The sequence below is a fragment of the Phascolarctos cinereus genome, unplaced genomic scaffold (assembly GCF_003287225.1).
Source record: "Phascolarctos cinereus isolate Bilbo 61053 unplaced genomic scaffold, phaCin_HiC Scaffold_2;HRSCAF=192, whole genome shotgun sequence".
Classification (NCBI taxonomy): domain Eukaryota; kingdom Metazoa; phylum Chordata; class Mammalia; order Diprotodontia; family Phascolarctidae; genus Phascolarctos; species Phascolarctos cinereus.
Window position 1 is genome coordinate 140,952,387 of NW_027555625.1, and position 17,110 is coordinate 140,969,496.

Here is a 17,110-nt window from a genome sequence, read left to right on the forward strand (position 1 = left end):
GTACTCCCAGAGCTTAGCACCGTGCCTAGCACACAGTGCTTAATAAATGTTTGTTTATTGATTGAAGTACTTAATAAATGCTTGTTGTTTAATTAATGTCCTTCATTAGTCACTGGACAAGGAATCCACATTTAGAGTATCAACAACTAAATTAAAGTTTATAGATTGTCTAAAAACTAGCTAAATGTTTGCACCTTTTGCCCCTCTTTCCATTACTCTCCATTATTACTGCAGGAGCAAAATGAGACTGCATAGCACTGAGGGTCATTTTGAATTTTTTACAATTTTATAGATCTCCATAGCCAAAAGATTCACCATCAAGTGGCCAGCTTCCTAGTGATGAGCCTTTCTACACTTAAAGTTAGTCCTCAGAAAACACCTTCTATTTGTTGCTTGCACCATACTCATAGCCTTTTCGGCTGGGGAGAACCAGCCAAAAATGGCACTGGGCTTGCAAAGCTTTTGAGAAGCCACTGTCACCTCCACATTATGATGAAACGTTGGAGTAGGACGTTGTTGATTACCATGTAGTAGTGAGGGCCCATTTGAGATTAGATAGCAAATCTGTAGTGGACCTAGCATTCAACCAGCAGCATAAGAAAAGGATCAGAGAAAATAAATGGTGGGAGGTGACGGTGATGATGATAATGATGATGATGATGATGATGATAACCAGTGTTTATATGGTGCTTTAAGATTTTCAAAGCATTTTACATACATTATCTCATTTCATATGTACAACAATCCTATGAGGTAACTGCTATTATTAGACCCATTTTAAGGAAGAAAAAACTAAAGTTGAAAGGTTAAATGATTTGTGCAGGGTCACAGAGCTAGCAAGTGTCTAAGGCAGGATTTGAGCTCAGGTCTTGCTGATTTCAAGTCCAACAAGCTACTCTCTATGACATACTACCTAGGTATCCTAGGAGCAGTATCCTAACCATCACTTCACTTTTGGACTATTACAATACCCTGCTGGTTGATCTCCCTGCTACACACAGCTCTTCCCTACTCCAGTCCATCCTCCATTCATCTTCCAAACTGACCTTCCTAAATCACAGGTCTGACCATGTCACCCCACTATTTAGTAAACTCCAGTGGCTCTCTATTGCCTCAAGGATCAAATACAAAATCCTTTGTTTGGCTTTTAAAGACCTTCATGATATGGCCTTTTCCTACCTTTCTAGTCTTCTTATACTTTCCTCCCCTCTACATACTCTGCAGTCCAGTGACATTGGCCTCCTTGTTCTTCCTGAAACTGGACATGCCATTTCCTGATTCTGGCCATTTTCACTGGCTATGCTCCATGTCTTTGCCTTCTTACTTTCCTGGTTTCACTCAAGTCTCACCTAAAGCCCTACCTTCTGCAAGAAGCATTTCCTGATCTCCCTTAATGCTACTTAGTGCCTTCTTTCTGAGATTTTCTTTAATTAATCCTGTATATATCTTTTTGAACATAGTATTTGCATGTTGTCTCCCTCCTTAGACTACAAGCTCCTTGAGAACAGGGACTATCTGTCTCTTTGCTTTTCTTTGTATTCTAAGTGCTTAGCACGTGGCCTGGAACATAACAGGTGCTTAACAAATGCTTATTGACTGGGATAGCTAGGAGGCACAGTGGATAGAGCACCAGCCCTGAATTCAGAAGGACCTGAGTTCAAATCCGGCCTCAGACACATAACACTTACTAGCTGTGTGACCCTGGGCAAGTCACTTAACCCCATTGCCTAGCCAAAAAAACAAAACAAAAAAACAAATGCTTATTGACTAAGTCAGGATCCCAAAAGATTGTGACAGCTAGAGCACTGAGTTTTATCTAATATGGTATAATTCAAAAGGGATAATGGTGAAGTCTTACATTTGCATTCAGAAATTCCACGTCACAGGATGGGGAATGCAGATTTAGACGGTGGGGGTACAACAGATAGGGCATTGGGCCTGGAGTCAGGAAGAACTGAGTTCAATTTGGCTTCAGACACTAGCCTAGTGTGACCCTGGGTAAATCAGTTAATTTTTATTTGCTTCAGTTTCCTCATCTGTAAACTGAGGATAATAATAGCACCTACTTTCCAGAGTTGTGAGGATTTAACATGTGACATTTGTAAATGGCTAAGCACAGTACCTAGCACATAGCATGCACTTAATAAATGCTCATTCCCTTCTCCTTCCCCTTCTGAAAAAGATATTGAGGTTTTAGTGAACTCAGTATGAGTCAGTATTTCGATGCGACGGCAAAAAAAAAAAAAAAAGGTAATGCTACCAGGGGCTGTATTGAAAGGCATAGACAGCTTCCAGGAATTTCATTGTTTTAGTAGTTTTCAGTCATATCTGACTCTTCCTGACCCCATTTGAGGTTTTCTTGCCAAAGATACTGGAGTGGTCTGCCATTTCCTTCTCCAGGAATTAGGAAATGATAATACTTTTGTACTCTGTCAGATCACAATTGAAGTATTGTGTTTCATTCTGAGCACCACAGTTTAAGAAGACTATTGATAAACTAGAAAGTAATGAGAGGAGAACAACACACATACCAAAGTGCCTTGAGTTTCTGTCATCTGAGGATCAGTTGAAGGAATTGGGGGTGCTTAGCTTGGAAGACAGACCCAAGGAGAACATGATAGCTATCTTTAAATATCTGAAGGACATGTGGAAGAGGTTATTAGGCTTGTTCTGTCTGGGCCCAGAAGGCAGAACCAAGAAAAATGTATAGAAGTTGCAAAGACACAAATTTAAACTGCATATCAAGAAAAATGTTTTAAACATCAGTGCCTTCCAGATGTGGAATGGGCTGCCTGGAGGCTGCCTGTTCATTGGAGGTCTTCAGGCAGAGGGCAGATAAGAGAAAGGGCCAGGGTAGAGAGGAAGACCATAAGGCAGGTACTGAATGCCTAGAAGAAATGGAGAGTGACCTGAAGTCTGGTAGATAACAGTAATAGGGACTTGACAGGATAACAGAGACAGCTGGGACTCAAAGGAGGTGAGGCTGCTGAGTGATAGTGGCACAATAAGGGTCTGGAAGTGGTAATGAGGAGCAAAGAGTACACCTACTCTTCTTTCTGGACTACTATGTGGCATGCCTTCCATGCAGCAAATGTTCTGGGGCTACTCTCCCATACCTCTATTCACACTGGCAGGTTGGGCCCCTAAAGAGTAGCTGCTACTTGTTCCCTGAATGTTCTACGGAACACTGAGGCACTGAGAAGTCATTTTCTTTCTTCTTTATTTTTAATAGATTTTTACATCACCTATATTCCTCCCTGTAGCCTTCCCCCTCCTCTCTCTCAGAAAGTTATTCCTTATTTAAAAAGGAAGGAAGGAAAGAAAGAAGGAAGGAAGAAGAGAGAAAGAAGGAAGGAAAGGAGAAAGGAAGAAAGGCGGGAAAGAAGGAAGGAAAGAAAATAGGATGGAAGGAAAGAAAGAAGGAAGAAAAAATAAGAAGAGAAAAAAAATCAACAACCAATTAACACATCAAAACACATCAAAAAATCTAACACCTATCCAGTGTTCCATACCCATGGACTCCAACCTTTTTCAGAGGAGCAGGGGGAGGTGTCTTTTCATATCTTTTTTTGGGGTCAAGCTTGTTCTTTATAATTTTCACAACGTTCATTTTTTATTGTTTTCTAGTTACTATTTTTTCCATTTACACTGTTGTAGTTATTGTAATATATTATTCTCCTGACTCAGCTTAATTCACTTTGTATCAGTTAATATAGTTATTGTAGGATTTTCCCATATGCATTGTGTTTTTTGTTTCTTATGACAAAGTACTATACCATTACACAAATATCTCACAGTTTATTAGCCATTCCTCAGTCAATGGGCATCTACTTTGTTTCGAGTTCTTCACTATCACCAAAAAAATGCTGCTTTAAATTTTTTGATGTATTTGGAACCTTTCTTTTGAACTTCTTGGAGTCTTTTTCTAGCTGTGGAATCTTTAGGTCAAAGGGTATGAACATTTTTTTAAAAATTTTTTGTTTTCCACATTCACTTCTATAAGATTTTGAGTTTTAAATTTTCTCCCCCTCCTTCCTCTCCTTCCTCCCCAAGACAGTGTGCAATCTGATATAGGCTCTACTTATACATTCGTATTAAGCATATCTTCCCATTAGTCATGATGTGAAGAAGAATTAGAACTGATGGGAGGAACCAAGAGAATGAGGCAATAAAACAAAACAACAAAAGAAAACGAGAGCAAATAGTATGCTTCCATATGCATTCAGACTCCATAGTTCTTTCTCTGGATGTGGATAGCCATTTTCCATTGTGAGTCCTTTGGAGTTATCTTAGATCCTCACATTGCTGAGAAGAGCTAAGTCTATCAAAGTCAGTCATCATGCAATGTGACTGTTACTGTGTACAATGTTCTTCTGGTTCTGCTCATTTCATTCAGTATCAGCTTATATAAGTCTTTCCAGGTTTTCCTGAAGTCCACCTGCTCATCATTTCCTATAGCACAACAGTATTCCATTACATTCATATACCACAACTTGCTCAGCCATTCCCCAATCGATGGGCATCCCTTTAATTTCCAATTCTTTGCCACCACAAAAAGAGCTGCTATAAATATTTTTGTATGTGTGGATCCTTTTCACATTTGTATGATCTCTTTGTGACCTAGAAGTGCTATTGCTGGGTCAAATGGTATGCACAATTTTATAGCCCTTTGGACATTGTTCCAAATTGATCTCCAGAATGGCTGGATCAGTTCACAACTCCACCAACAATGCATTAGTGTTCCAATTTTCCCACATCTTCTCCAACATTTATCATTTTCCTGTTTTGTCATGTTAGCCAATCTGATAGGTATAATGTGGTACCTCAGGGTCATTTTGATTTGCATTTCTCTAATCAAGGTATGAACATTTTAGTTCCTTTATTTGAATAGTTCCAAATTGCTTTTTTTATTTTTTAAATTAATTTATTTTGAATTATCAGCAATCACTTCCATAGCTTTTGAGTTTTAAATTTTTCTCCCCTTCTCCCCCTACCTCCCTCCCCAAGACAGCATGCAATCTGATATAGGTTATACATATATATTCCTATTAAACATATTTTCACATTAGTGATGCTGTAAGTAAGAATTAGAACCAGTAGGAGGAACTACCAGAAAGAGGAAACAAAACACAACAGAAGAAAAAAAAATAGCAAATAGTATGCTTCGATCTGCATTCGAATTCCACAGTTCTTTCTTCTTTGTGGATAGCATTTTCCATCATGAGGCCTTTGGAGGTGTTTCAAATTGTTTTTGAGAAATTTTTTTTTTTTACCCAATCACAGCTCTACCAAAAACACTTTAGTGTGCCTGTCTTTTACAACCTCTCCAGCATCGACTATTCCTATTTTTTATCATCTTTACCAATTTGCTGGGTGTGAGGTGAAACCTTAGAATGTTTTTATTTGCATTTGTTTTAGCAGTAATTTGGAATATTCTTTCATAAGGTTGTTATGAATTTGCAATTACTCTTTTTAGAACTGTTTGTTTATGTCCTCTGACCATTTATCTACCGAAGAGCGGCTTTTGGCCCTTCCATATTCTGTTAATTGTCTAGTTGTCTTGGAAGCCAAAGGCTTATCAGAGATATTTGAATTTATTTACACACATACACACATCTCATTGCTTCTTTTCTTAGCCTGGACGCATTAATTTTGTTTGTACAAAAGTTTTTCAATTTCATGTAGTCAAAATTATTTTATCCTTTATCTTATTTTATCTTGACTATATCCCTTGTTTGGTTAAAAAGTCATTTCCTATTCATAGCTGGGAAAGGTAGATGATCTGCCCATCTTCTAATTTTTTATGGCATTATCTTTTAATTTTTATGTTATATATTCGGTTTTAATTTATTATGGAATATGGCATAGGATGTTGATCTAAGCATAATTTCTGCCAGCCTGCTTTCTAGTTTTCCCAATTCTTTTATTTAATTATTTGTCTTGACAAACATTTATTATTTCTCCTGCCACTGATACCTCCCTCCTATTAAGCAAGGAAAATGAAAAAGAAAATCCTAATAAATATGTATAGTACAGTAAAAAAATTCCCACATTGTCCTTGTTCAAACTGTATGTCTCATTTTGTATTTGAAGTTTCTCACCTTTCTGTTATGAAATAGGTAGCATTCCAATTTTCCCACATCTTCTCCAACATTTATCATTTTCCTGTTTTGTCATGTTAGCCAATCTGATAGGTGTAATGTGGTACCTCAGGGTCGTTTTGATTTGCATTTCTCTAACCAAGGTATGAACATTTTAGTTCCTTTATTTGAATAGTTCCAAATTGCTTTTTTTATTTTTTTAAATTAATTTATTTTGAATTATCAGCAATCACTTCCATAGCTTTTGAGTATAATCTTCAGTCCTCTAGAGTCATGGCTTAGCATTACTCTGATCAGAGTTCTTAAATCTTTCAAAGTTGTTTTTCTTTATAATATTATTGTCATGGTATAAATTGTTCTCTTAATTCTGTTCACTTCACTCTGCATCAGTTTCCTCTAAAACTGCCCATTTAAGTAATTTCTTATGGCACAATAATATTCCATCACATTCACATATCATAATTTATTTATTCCCCAATAGATGGGAACCCCCTTCAGTTTGGGGCTATTATGTAAAGAGCTGCTATACATATGTTTGTACGTATGAGTTCTTTTTTTCTCTTTGATTTCTTTCAAGGTACAGTCATTCAGTCAATATGCATTTATTAATAGCTTATTATATGTCAAATAGGGCAGCTGGGTGGCACAGCGGATAGAACACCAGACTTGAAGTCAGAAAGACTTACCTTCCTCAGTTCAAATCCAGCCTCAGACACTTGCTAGCTATGTGACCTTGGGTAAGTCTGTTGGCCTCAGTTTCCTCATCTGTAAAATAAGGTGGAGAAGGAAATGGCAAACCACTCCAATATCTGCCAAAAAAAAAAAACTCCAAATGAGGTCACAAAGAGTCAGACACAACTAAAATGACTGAACTACAACATGTCTCAGATGCTGTGCTAAGCACTGTGGATACCAAAAAAAAAAAAAAGGCAAAAATAGTTCCTGCTTTCAAAAAGTTCATGTTCTAAGTGGGGTAGAAAACAGGCAAACAACTATATACAAAACATATATACAGGGTAAAGGTATATACAGAATAGCACTCCAGACATAGTCTGACCATCTCAACTGTTGTAATTTCACTTTTCTCCCTTCTCATTCTGAACCCTAGAGTAAACCAGGTCTGCCATTAAATCCCTTACTCCTTTGTCCTGTTTTGTTCAGTCATTTTCAGTTGTGTCTGACTTCATGACTCCACTTGCGGTTTTCTTGGCAAAGGTACTGAAGTGGTTTGCCATTTCCTTCCCCAGCTCATTTTACAGATGAGGAACTGAGGCAAACCCTTTATCAATGCTTTATTCCTTGCCAAACCTCAATCCCAGATCACTCCCACCATCTGCCTCCTCCATTTCTACTCGTGTGCTATACAGAATATCATACAAGAAAGACAAACAGGTTCACTGTATATTTGTTATCTAATGTCAAGTGGACCTTCAATTCAATCAGATATTTCTTTTTCTACTCTTTCCTAACTGATCTCTTTGGGCAGCTAGAGTGCTAGGCTTGGAAGCAGGAAGACTCATCTTCCTGAGTTAAATCCAGCCTCAGACACTTACTAGATGTGTGACCCTGGGCAAGTCACTTAACCCTGTTTGCCCAAGTTTCCTCATCTATAAAATGAGCTGGAGACGGAAATGGCAAACCACTCTAGTATCTTTGTCAAGAAAATCCCAAATGGTGATGAAGAGTTGGACATGACTGAAAGGATTCAACAATTGATTCTCTCTTCTACTTCCCTTCAGAGGCTAATTCCAACGCTTGCCTATTTTCTTTAAGTCTCCTGTGCCTCCTAAATGTGCATATATGCTAGGATCTCTCTTAGGCCTGTCTTTCTTCTCTCTCTACCCACTTGATGATTTTATCAATTCATGTAAGCATTTCCAGTCCTAGTCTTCCTTCTGAGCTCTTGTCATCTATTCCCAACTGTGCATGAGACATTTCAAAATGGATATACCCTAACATCTCAAACTCAACAATTCCAAAACAAAACTCAACTCTCTTCTGAACCTCTCTGAGTCTGTCAAGATCATCACTATCCTTCTAGTTACCCAGGTTCAAAATTTCAGTATCATTCAAGACTCCTCACTCTTCTTCACCCCATATGTCCAGATTTTGCCATTTGTGTCTCTACAGCATCTCTCAAATCTTTTGTTTTCTCTATACATACAACTACAACCTTAGTTCAGGTCCTTATCACCTCTCAAAGCAGTAGTCAGACAAGTAGGTGAAAAACCAAGAGAGAGCAGTTCTTGGAAAACCCAAAGAGAAAAAAAAATTTCTAAGAGAGGGTGGTTAACCAATCAACAAACATTTATTAAGTACCTATTATGTGCCAGGCATTATGTTGGGCTGGAGATAGGAAGACAAAAATTTTATGTTCCCTGCCCTCAAATATAAGATGCCTTATCCATTGGGAATAAATTGTGGTACATTAACATACTGGAATAGTACTGTGCTATAAAAAATGATGAATATGAATACAGAGAAGCATGGAAATATTTACATGAACTAATGCAAAGTGAAGTAAGTAGAGCCAGGAAAACAATACACATAAAGATGTAAACTATGTTAATGGCAAGAACAACCAATACAAAACAATCAAAACTGAATGTTGTGAAATTATATAAAAGCTGGCTCCCAAGAAGAGCTATCAGAAGACATTTTTTCCAAACTCTTTTGTAGAGGTGGGGGTCCACAGATATGGAAAATTGGATTTCACATCAGTTTTTTTCAATGTTTGATTCGTTTTGCTGAGAACTTTTTTCTTCTTCCTCTTTAAAAAAAAGAGGTGGCTTTTTTTGGAGGGAGGAGAGGAGAGATAGCAGAAATGTAAGCAATGTAAAAACAAAAGATATCAAGAGAAAAATTTTAAAGAGTACTGGTAATTTTGGAGAGAGCAGTTTTCATCTGAGTGAAGAGATAGACTAAGACATAGCAGACAGCTAAAAAGTGAGTGAGGGGGAGGAAGTGGAGACAAGTTTTTTCTAGGAGCTTGGCTATGAAAGAGAAAAGACAGATGACAGCTTTAGGAGATGGTGGCATCTAGTGACAGTTTTTTAAGGGTGAGGGAGTTTTAAGCAGCGGGGAAGGAATCTGCAGATAGGGAGAAATTTAACATGAAAAAGGGAAGAAATAATTGTGGAGGCAATCTTCTAGAGAAGACTAAAGGGGCTAGGATCAAGAGTCCATGAAGGGGGGTTGGCCTTGTCAAGGAAAACGGGTCACCTCTTCACTAGAGACTGGATTAAAGAAGGGGAGAGGGAGGAGTTATCAAGGGGTGTGAGCTGAGGAGAGGAGGGGGCTCACAGTGGAGGGGTTCTATTTTCTCAGTAAAATATAAGGGGAAGTCTTGAGTTATCCAAGTTAGGAAGGATGAGGCATGGGATCAGTGGTTTCAGTGCAAGGTGAGAGGAGGAGTTAAAAGCAAAAAGATTTGGGGGATATAAAACTAATAATGCTTGGCAACTGATAGGATTTGGAATATGATAACAGAACAGCAAGGCATAAAACATGAAGTCACATTCACCAAAGTTGTTTGCCACTGTCATGAAGATGTCCAACGAAAAGTCCAAATTGGAGAGGGCATACCTTTTATTTATTTGTTGGAGGGAGGCAATCAGAGTTAAGTGACTTGCCCAGGGTCACACAGCTAGTAAGTATCTGAAGCCAGATTTGAACTTAAGTCCTCCTGACTCCAGGGCTGGTACTCTATCCACTATGCCACATAGCTGCCCCATGCATACTTTTTAGATGGCAAGATTCTCTGGGCCCTCCTGTTCTGGAACATCATTGTGCCAACTGCACCAAGCCCCGTTACGATGCAGAAAATCCTAAGTGATATCTGTAATCACTCATAAGACTATTGTAATAATAATAAACCCTAATTATTCCCATAGTAAAAACTTTGAACAGTATACATGGACAATAAGTTAGGCCCAGAATTGAACAGGAGAAGACTACCTTAAATAGCCTTTGAGAAATCACATAGGGCAGCTAGGTAGCACAGTGGATAGAACACCAGCCCTGGAGTCAGGAGAACCTGAGTTCAAATGTGGCCTCAGACACATAACACTGACTAACTGTATGACTCTGGGCAAGTCACTTAATCTCAATTGCCTCCCTGCCCCCCCCCCCAAAAAATCAATAATTCTTTTTTACAATCTGTGCCCCAAGGAGCCCTCCACCACAGGGAGCTCCAGCTCTGAGCCCAAATAGATTTGGATTCAGTCTAGGAGCGCCTGACCCCAAAGAAGGAGCTCAGGCTTTCTTTTTGTCCATTGGCTTGTTGCTGTCCCAGTAGACTGACTTGAAGAGAATCTCTAAAACTAAGCTCAGCTATGGCCCATGTCTAGGTTCTCCCCCTAAAATGGGTACAGTGTAGCCATGACATGCCACCCTTGCTCTCTGGGCTGACTCTCCCACACTGGCAGATCTGGGGTTCCCAGGCTAGGGCAACAGCCATACTGCTATAATTCAATATACTCCCCTGTCAGGATAGTAGGGATAATCCTGCTATGGGGTGGGGGGGATGCATTCCTCTTGCTCACCATTGTAGCTCCTGAGCTCCTACCAATGTGCTTCCCATGTACACAAAATCAATCCCCAAGATACCATTATTTCTTTAACATAAAATAGTTTCTATAAATCACAGATGCAAAAATAAGAATAATCATAATATTTATTCATCAGTAGGCAAAAGCAGGAATAATTTACTCCACAGAAGATAAATGCAAGAACAATCACACTATAACAATATACCCATACACCTGGGTCATACTCTTCCACTAATACATACCATGCTCATGAGGCAGAGTAAGCACACGTGCACTTATAGAAACTTAGCAGACACATGAGTGGGGAAACCCTTGTCCTCCAAGCAGCTCACAACTCTTGTCTGAAGGCCCTGTTGTTACTGGTCCTTTCAGGAAAAATCTGCACCATGGGGAGCTGCTTAGCTGCTCCCTTCAGGTCCTCACTACTCCCCTGCCGTACAAACCTCTCTCCTTCATTCTTGAGCCCATGAAACAGTGACAAGCTCTTTTTGCTCCTAGAAACCAACAAAGGGCACTAAGAAAAGTGTTAGTGCTTTCAGTGATAAGCATTTCCCTTCAGCTGGAGAACTGGCAAGCTCCTCTTGCAAGCTCTGCAAATAGCAGGGGATGCTGCTTTGTCCAATCAGCTCTAAGCCTCTTCTTGCAGCAAAGCACGACTCATAACAAAACCTATGCAATGCTTATCTTCCCCCCCCCTCCCCAATTCCCTCTCTTAAACCAGAAAGGGCAGAAGAGGCCAACACAAGCATTCCTGGGAGGTTTCCCCTCTCTCAGCTGCTTATGACACTTAGGCGAGCAATAAGCTCAATAGCTCTTCACACAGTGGCAAGATTCATCTCTTATCCAATGAGCTTGCAGCAGGCAGCTCTAGCTTTCCTCCAAATTAATTAACAAAGCAAAGCCTCTCTTCCAATCAGAAAATGCCCAGCAAAGCAGCAGAAGGGTGAGCCGTCTCAGCTGGAGTCCTCCTTCCTAATCTATCCTATAGCCTCTTCTCAAAGCTTGTCCTCCCGCTGGCTTCTCAGCAGCCTTTAATGCCTCAAATCAGAGCCTCTGGGTAGTCAGTGACTCATCTTTGCCTTATAAGATAAAACTCAAGAAAATCCTTCATTCTTTCAGCTATGAATCCAGCATTCCTCATGTAATCTCCCCAGAGTTACCAGAGAGTGACTTGGTTTGTAATTCTGTCAGTCACAAACTTTGAAACTCTAAGGGAGAGAGGGATAGAATTTGGAACTCAAAACTTTAAATAAAAATGTTTTAAAAATTGGAAAAAAAAATTAAAATGGTAGAGATAAAAAAAAAACCAATCACATGCAAGTGAGATGATGAACCACAGTATGCAGCCATTATTTTCTCTGTCTCTGCTCAGCGTTTAAATAGCTCTCCTCAGGACATTCATCTGAGGGACAATTCTCTAACTGGTTCTTAGAACAGTCTGTCTCTCTCCTCATTTTCTCTGGGGCTGTTTTTTTTTCCATCAGTTTTCCTTATATAAATGTTCTTTTCCTACCAAAGAGGTAGTACCTTGCATGGGTTAAGAGTCTCTGCTAGAAAAGGGACTCAATTTACAATATAAATATGAGATAGCCGTTTATTTCCTCCACTACAGAAAATGCTTAAGGCACAAAGGAGCTCATGTGCACATATTAACAATTGTTGTTGTTCAGGTGACCCCATTTGGGGTTTTCTTGGCAGAGATACTGAAGTGGTTTGTCATTTCCTTCTCCAGCTCATTTCACAGATAAAGAAACTGAGGGAAACAGGGTTAAATGACTTGCTCAGGGTCATACAGCTGGTAGTAAGTGTCTGGGGCTGGATTTGAGCTTGGAAAGATGAGTGTTCCTGACTCAAGGCAGGTACTCTATGCCACCTAGATGCCCAAGATATTAACAAATACAAAAACAAAAAATAAGTCATAAAATACCCTCACTATCCCAAGAGGTAAAAAACAATTTCATTGTACTCCCAAAAAAAGTCAGGACTATTTCACATTCACCTCACATCTGCATTATCCGAGGAAGTCACAAGATAACAGATTCTCCTGGTCAGTAAGGCATGGTTCTTGAATCTCACAGGTTTTAGGGTGATCCCTTCTAAGGTCATTTCTTTCTTTGAGAAGAATGCCAATACAGGAACCACCTTCTACTGGGCAGTTAACATCCAACTCCAGCTGCCAAGGCTGGAAATCTCCATTTCTCAAAATTGCTGTTCATTGACCTGTGGTCAAGGAGGGAAACAATTGCAGATGAAGCAAATGGCCTAGGACTCAGAAATATCTGGGCAAGCACATGTTCTCACTGCCCTGGTGTTTGGGGTCACCAGTGTTACAAAGAGAAATCTCTTCCCTCTTCCCTATGCTAGAATTCCAAGGGATAGAAAACACTGGGTGCATCCCAAATGGGGATATGTTTTTTTTTTCTCCCCAGCTTTTTTTATAGTCCATGGAAGGGGCAGCTCCTTTTAACTCATCTTTGGCACAATCCATCAGTTATAGGGACCAATGAGGTGTTACTACATCATTTTAACATGGTCCATGTTCTTCAGCAAGGGAAGAAAGCACATACCCATCTTCCTGGCCCTAGACCAGGAAATCAGAGGTTCCCTTGACCTCTTCCTGCTATAATCTAACGATCCTAAGCTTTTCACTGAAATAAAGGCTCATCTTTTCATCACAATATTCTTCTAGTGATGCCATATGGTTATGAGTCATGGAAAATTACAATCCTTTATAAAATTGAAGTTGGGGTTCACCCAAAGGGTAATGGAAAAGCATATGGTGGGGTGTGAGCAAGCTGTAACATTGCAAATAAGGATTTGTGCAGAAATGGTGGCAAAAGAAATATCATCAGAGAAAGGTATGACCATAAAAAAAAGATGAGCTAGTCATAGAGGCAGCTAGGTGGTACAGTGGATAGAATGCCAGACTTGTAGTCAAGAAAACCTGAGTTCAGATTCCAGCTTCAGATACTTTTTAACTGTGAGACCTTGGGCAAGTGAAATGACTTCTGTCTGCCTCAGTTTCTTCAGTATCTGTACAAAAGGGATAATAATAGACCTTTCCTCTGAGGGCTGTTGTGAAAATCAAATAAGATAATATTTGCAAAGTGCTTTTGCAAATCTTAAAGCCCTATATAAATGCTAGCTATTATTACATGGCAAAGTAGAGGGATAACTGATGACTACAAACTTCACTGGATCCAGAGCATATCGAAAGAGTTAGAGAAAGGCCCTCAGCACATCGTGGATTTAGGAGAGGGTATAGATAAGAGTTTCCAGAATGACCAGGCATGGAGGCATTGTAATCAAACTATCAAAGTTAACAGTCCTTATTATACTCTGGTTTCATCTATATGGGCATTCCCTCCACTATCAAAGATTGTAATCCTTCCCTACTTTAATAGATGTTCTTCATGTTGGTGGCCTAACATTCAGGTAGTAAGAATCATTATTATAAGACAAAGAAAATAAATAATTTTCAAAATGTTAATGGAAGAAAGAAATTCTTGCATTTATGTAAGGTGAATTTTAGTGCGTGTAAGGAGGATTTTGTTAATTCTTTTTAGATAATTGTTCCAAGATCCTAGATAATATTTCCCACAAATAAGGGTTGAAAACATCTCCACCACACTTGTGTGGTGACATACAGAGATGACATAACGTATGCCTGTGCTCTGCTAGGTCATGACGATACTGCTAAAGTTAACCTGTGAGCTTAATTTTGGCAAGACACCTTCTTTGTCTGTTGCCCTATAACGTAAGTGGACACTGGTCAGTAAGTGGGGAACCCATTTTGGGATTTGGGTAATGCATAGAGGAATGCATGTACCTGCCTTGATCGGCTCCCACCAAGGCCTGAGGGGATGTAGGGGAGTGCACAAGCTGGAATGCTGTGCCTGTCTCAATGGACCCCATGGAGACTTAGGGGTAGTTGCCCCCCCCTTCTCATTGGCCCCTTCAGGAAGGGTGATTAGGGAAAGCTATAGGAGTTGGTCTTTCCATTATCAGCAATCCTCTTTTGAGAAGACTAGACTAGAATAAAGTAAGCTTATTTAACTCCTCCAAAGCTGTCTTCCTGTATGACCAGATCAAAATTCTAAACCTGCGCTAGAGTGAACCTGTTACTATTAGGAACCCTCCTGTGTTCTCCTGCCCAACAAATGGTGTTACTTGTGTGTTTATCTGTGAAACAATTTATAAAGCACTTTAAGATTCACAAAACACTATAATACACACAGAGACACTGACACACATATGATATATACATGTCTATATCATATATACACATCAATCAATCAATCAAAAAGCATTTATTAAGAGCTTACTATTTTATACCCTAGGCACTATAGAAGGCACTGGGGATTCAAGTACAAAGAATGAAACAATCTCTATTCATGAGGAACTTATGTCCTAATGGGGCAGACAAGTCATCAAAATGTAAGATGTGTGGGCTCTCATCTACTGATGTGGCTCATGTGGGGCATGGAGAAATATCATCTGAAGTCTAGCTTGCCTCTAAGGAGAGGAGAGCTCTGGTAGTGTTGTTCAGCCATTTCCCAACTGATGGGCATCCCCTCAATTTCCAATTCTTTGCCACCACAGAAAGAGTTCTCTTAAGGGGAAGCGTAGCTCCAAGCTTACTACACCTGCTAGCTTGATTCCTTCCCACCAAATAGTAGTTATATAAAAGACCATCATAAATAGTGAATAGCAAGTAAGTCCACCGGCAAAACAGCAAACAGAAAATATGCAAGAATAAACAAGTCCTTTAGATGGGTACATGATATGATCTAAGCTCAACCCAGCTCATTCAAGACAGTGGGCTTGATCTCACCCAAGGAGAAGTTCCCTTTCCAAAATCTCTACGGAAGAAAACAAGACATCTTTTTCCATGAAGAAGACATTCCATTGCTGGCTCCAGACATTTTCCCTCGCTGTCTTCCAATCCTGAAAGCTCTCCCTCCTCATCTCTACTACTGGCTTCCTTGGCTTCTTTGAAGTCCCAACTGAAATCCTACCTTCTACAGGATGCCTCTTAATTTTGGTGTCTCCCTTCTCTTAACTATTTCCTATTTATCCTGTATACAGCTTGGGTTTTTATACATATTTGCTTCTGGTCTCCCCCATTAGATTATGAGGACAGGGACTGTCTTTTGCCTCTTTTTATATTACCAGAGCTTAGCCCAGTTCCTAGCACATAGTAGACACCTAACAGATGTTTATTGACTGACCTAGAGTAGATGGAAAGTAATCTGAGAAGAAAAAGCACTAGAAATGGGGGGTGAGGGGTGGGGACGTGGTGGGGCAGAGGGAGAATCAAGGAAAGCCTTCTGTAGACTATAGGACTTGAACTGAATTCTGAAGGAAGCCAAGGAAACAAACCTCCCTATCAAGTGGTTTTTTCTCTACTGATTTAAAAAATGCTCATTCTTAAAAAAACCTCCACTAGATTTTGCTATCCCCTCAAGCCATCATCCTACAACCCTTTGCCTACTCAGTAAATGGTTTCCCAAATACCTCCAGGATCAAATAAAATTCCTCTATATGGTATTTAACGCTCTTTGCAACCTGGCCTCTGCCTCTTCTCACACTTTCTGTCTCTTGGGACCCCATTTGGGGTTTTCTTGGCAAAGATACTAGAGTGGTTTGCCATTTCCTTCTCCGGCTCATTTTGTAGATGAGGAAACTGAGGCAAACAGGGTGAGTGACTGGCCCAGGGTCACACAGCCAGTAAGTTCACTTTAGAACTCACGAAGATGAGTCTTCCTGACTCCAGGTCCAGCACCCTATTCACTGTGCCACCCAGCTGTCCCTTCGGGTTTAACTCAAGAGCTGCCTCCTACTGAAGCCTTTCCTGATTTTTTATGATCAGCACTACTCGGCCAGTACAACTACGCTGATTTCATTTCGCACATGCTTCGTACATGCTTATAATTCTGGGGCGTTCCTTTCGTTGGTCACCTCCAGCTGATCCTGCCCACGTCTCGTTTGTACACGCTTGTTCGCACATTGTCTCCCACCTGTGAGGTCCTGGAGAGCAGGGACGGTCTTTTGCCTTTGTCTCCCCAGCACTTGGTGTATGTAGTGCCTGCCCCACAGTGGTGCTTAATAAATGCCTGCTGACTGATGGAGTAAGGTCTCTGGGGGAAGGAGTTGTTTCGCTCTGGTTTTCTCATCCCCATTTATTGCCTGGGAGTGAGAAGAGGACTCAACTAACAGCTCAAGACCCTCCTCTAGCCTGCCAAGTGAACTCCTTAGCTCCCTCAGCTCTAAAAAAACGGTTTGGCGCATGCGCGTGCAAAGCGCGGCCCTTCCACCACAGCGCCCCTCCCCCTGCACAGCCGCACTTCCGCCCTTTAAGAAGATGGCTACACCTAAACTTCGTACTAAGACGAGCCACGGCGGCCGTGGAGAGAAAAGAAGCAAAGGATACTTGCATTTTCACTCCAGCCCTTTACT

The 17,110-nt window shown here is 40.2% G+C and overlaps 1 long non-coding RNA gene across 1 annotated transcript; it reads right to left on the minus strand.

Moving 5' to 3' along the window:
- Nucleotides 1-3,053: 3,053 nt before the first annotated feature.
- Nucleotides 3,054-17,075, minus strand: LOC144455811 (uncharacterized). The gene is made up of 3 exons (XR_013484603.1): nt 16,672-17,075; nt 6,788-6,866; nt 3,054-3,295 (listed from the first exon to the last, which is right to left on the minus strand). It is a non-coding gene; the product is annotated as an uncharacterized LOC144455811 (long non-coding RNA).
- Between the last annotated feature and the right edge of the window lie 35 nt (nt 17,076-17,110).